Source organism: Anticarsia gemmatalis, chromosome Z, assembly GCF_050436995.1.
Source record: "Anticarsia gemmatalis isolate Benzon Research Colony breed Stoneville strain chromosome Z, ilAntGemm2 primary, whole genome shotgun sequence".
In the NCBI taxonomy this organism is placed as follows: Eukaryota; Metazoa; Arthropoda; class Insecta; order Lepidoptera; family Erebidae; genus Anticarsia; species Anticarsia gemmatalis.
Genome location: NC_134776.1, coordinates 8,264,914 through 8,269,454, shown reverse-complemented (window position 1 = coordinate 8,269,454; position 4,541 = coordinate 8,264,914).

The following is a 4,541-nucleotide window of genomic DNA, read 5'->3' as shown; positions in this document are numbered from 1 at the left end:
GTTTTATTGCACATATTAATTTACCTTATATCAAGTAGATTTCGAGCGACAAGGAACGTCCTGTATACTTGGTAAGATTGCATTTACATCAATACTCCTAACAATGATATTAACATCATGAATTACTACGTCAGCGTGACGCCACGGACTATCAGAAAGGTAAGAACCTTAGTACCCAATCTTCATGACAATGCCATCATAACTAGGACTACGATTGTGGCGGCAACAGTTCTAAATGATTCAGCAGAATTTAAGCCTATATACTAAGTAAATATTTAAAATACTGGCATAGCATCGAAAATACGAACATTACATATAACCTATATGATGGCTTTGTCATGAATCTGCAAAAGCGAAAGCGCTAATGATTAATATAGAGCGAGCTATATAAAGTTCCAGCCCCCAGCCGAACTAACAAATTTAAATTGTGTTTCTTCTCGCTAGTTGTCCCCATCTAACTTTCTGATCGTTATTTATTTAGCCACCCGTAACCATTAACTAGCTCTGGCTAGTTAAATCTATTTTGGTTAAACATGTTTTTGGTTACCCGGTTGCCGTTTCGATAGCAATAATCACTTTTTAATATGTTCGATTGCCTGAGTGGATCAGTATAATAGTGAATTAATTATCTGGTTCGAATACATCTAACGTAGCATATGCATACAGATCTGTAGGTATACCGCGAACGTATACGCAGGCATAGATAGTTAACGTTATTGGCAAACCGACATTGGACGCTTTTGGTTACCAAAACAGCGTAAATTCGTCCCAAGAAACAAATTCTTTATACCTAGAAAACTGGCACATAATTTAATTAATTGCTAGACCATTTCTGACTGCGTTAAAATTTTTGCAGTGTCAACACTACGAACCAGACGTCAACGTCACCCTGCAGGTATGATATTATTAATAATATGAGATTACTTCAATCAACACGTGTTTAAGCCACACGGTGGATATTTATAGTAGCTTTTCATCCTGGTTTTTTTTTTCTTTAAATAACAGTAGAATTTTTTGGATAGTCCAGGTTTGTTAAGGTACTCTTAAGTCAAACTATTTCTTTTAAAATTCTCTACAGATCTTCAAAATTTTTACAACCGACGATTTATGATAATACCCGAACGACATATACCTACCCGTATATGTCATGTCCCTGTAAAAGCCTGAAGTTCGGTAAAATTTAAGCTTCACCTGTAGATAAACCTTACACATAGGTACTAGGTACATCTAGGCAATGGCTAAAGAACACTTAAATATTGTGGTAGGTACGTCGCCGTACAGAAACGACGTGACGGTCGAACCATTTATGGAAATGCAATAACGTGCTGCCTTATATAAATTGTTCAGTCATTAAAAAAATTGTACAAAAATATCGCTATTAACAAAACATCAATGGAATCCCGAATGCTAGAGTTGTTTTATAAAGGTAAGAAATCATCGAAATTAAAATATTGCCATAATTATGTAAGTACCTACCTACGTCAGGTTCGTAAGGAAAACAATATAACTGATAAAATTTGATTACATTGCAAGGACATCTATGATTTAACAAACTGCCAAGGGGCTTACCCTTGGCAGTTTGTTAAATACCTGAGATACGCGCAACAAGGCGAAACATAAAAACCCGCACTCCCTTCCATCGTCTTTTGTTTCCTTTTATACCATCACATGAAAAGAGTGTTGATATTATTCATTTGGTTTCGTGTAGATGGATACCTACACGAGATAACAAGAAACGTTAACATATTACCAAATTGGGGCTATTTTTCTATTCCATGCTTTCAATATGACGTAAGCCTTCGTTGCATCGAATCAGTTGCAATGAGATTTTGACAGTCATTATTAAGGTAGGTAGGTACCTACATTAATTATTTTCTGTCATTTTATCTACAGAGTAAACGCCAATCCTAATACTATGTTTATTTCTTTCACAGTGTTTCTGTTTAACCTGTATGTGGTTAGGACAAGAGTTCATAACTATTGACTAAAACCAAAGGTAAGTAAACTCTAATCAAAGCTGCTTGACAGTGCGAACCATTCCGAGATTGTGAGCAAACTTTGTACCTACCTATACGTTAGATATAGATACCTATAGTCAGTTCATTATAGTCACAATTTATCAGCACTACGAAAATATAGGTATAAGCTGGTCAAACAAAATTTTCTCAGAATCTTATTCATGCGATAAAAAATGTTGGGGCTGAGCTACAGGCTACCAACGGGGTCCATAGGCGGTGGATCATGGAACGGCCATCGAACATGATGGTTAGCTGCGAATATTATGAATAAGCAGTCCCCAACCAAGTAGCAATAACGCATAAATACAAAGTTCTTGAACACTAAGTAAACTGTTCATTATTTACAGATATAGTAATTTTTCAAGATTATTTAAAGTTACTATACTCCTACTGCGGTGTTTGACAAGGGATAGGCATGACTTGTCGAACTTGTCTGCTTTATCTTCTATCGTTTTTATTTAATATCAAACGATGAAACTCATAGTAGGGAAGTAAAAAATATCGCATGAGCAATAAAAACAGATCACGCTTTGTCAGACGAAAGCGGTGCATAGCATTCCCTTGGCAAGATTCACAAACTGCGTTCCACCTTCGAAAATGTACTTGATCGACTGTCTTGCTCACTCTTGTGGCATATCTACACAAAGAAATCAATAAGATGCGCATGTATGCTTCAAATATTATTTTTTACTGTACCGTTCTCAATTCCTCAGACAAGAAGAATGCCCCATGTGTTTTTAAACAGATTTATTTTTAAATCGTATATTGCAATAATGATCCTTACTTTACTAACAATAAACTCATATAAATTGAATATGAAATGAGCCAAGACGTAAAATATGGAAGTTACTTATAAAACGGTACAGTAATGGAAACATCATTTTGTTGTAACGTTTTGTAAATAACTTTATAGTTTGACCTACAATGTATTTAGACAAGGTCAATCGATAGACCTCGTTTGTCGTAACTTATGTCACTAGGTCGTTGACCGCAGTCACGGTGGCGCGACGCGTCGCCGTCTGCGCGGTTTGTTTAAAATAAGAGCAATGAACTTCTGAATGATTTGATATTACATCTATTTAGCATATAAAAGGGAATTCTGATGAAATGACTAATTTCCCCCCGGTTTCTGAGGTACATTTAGCGGTTGTTTATGTATTCAATAATGTCAAAACTCATATAAAAAAACGCTATTGAATAGATAAACTACCGCTAAATGTACTCGGAAACCGGTGGTAACTGCATTACATAATATTATCGCAGTCAGTTATATCACAGTCCAAACTAGTGATATTAAAAATATGAAACTTTGCACAGCGCTTTTTTAATAATAGGTATTATACCTATTATTAAAAAATTATAGGATTTGGATATTCAAAAATAGGGAATGGCCGACGAAAGTTAAATTTCTTGTACCTAATAAATTTTAAATCTGAAATGGAGTTTCATTTTGAATGATATTGATTTAACGATTTAATCTATATTTACTACATAGAAAAGGCACTACCCGCGTCGGTCTCTATTACATATTAAAATTAGATAACGCATTTTGATGCAGTTTTTTAATAGATATAGAGTTTTAAGAGGAAGGTTTATATTATGTAATGCTTAATATAATGTATTAAAGAAACACTGATAATTTCAAGATTTGTAATGCGAAGTCGTAAATATACACATTTCTTGCGAACTCTACGCGATAGATTAAAATCAATCATCCCCCAGCGGGTTTGAATAGTTGGTTTAAAGACAACTGTCATTTCGTCGCGCCACTTGCATTAAATAAGTAAGTATTTTTGGATATGGTCTAAGCGTGCAAATTCTTTCTTTTTAGTGTACATAATTATGATATTATGTGGGTGCACATTATAGGTACAGGGGCACTCTATTGCTTCACCCGCATAGTCTGGTAGGACGGATAAGGTACGGAAGTAAAAAGCAGGATCGACGGCTTAACGTGCTCTTAGGGGCACCAAGGTTTTTGACTGCAACTTAAGGGAAATTAATGAAAAATGAAAGGCAGAAAAACTCAGAAACAACTTATTGCCTTGACCCGGGGTTCGATCCTGTGACCTCTGCGCAGCGTCAGCATGTCAAACATGCGTCAGCGACGGTACTATTCTGATAGTATCGCTAAAGGCTTGCGCAGACGAGCTACTGTCCCTGGGGTACTTTTATGTCCATCAATATAGATCCTTTATAAATTGTATGGAATAACGCACACAGGGGACTAAAAGTAAGTTTCCGACCAACAAATGACGCCACACCGTCTGCGTTACGTACGATGAAATTTCTCGGGGGACATTTTTTGACCTAACAGGGATTTTTGTCCTGGGGCACAAAAGTACCTCGTCTGCGCAGGCCTTAAAAGGGCGACTGCTCGCGCCACCACGGCCGGTCTTCGGTCCAATTTCGAGCTTCGCAAGCGATTTTGTTCCCTTTATTTATGTCAATTGTTAAGAAAGTTTAGAATTTACTGCACGTTCGGCACAGTGGTTAACGTGATCACCCCGCTGCAATAACCGT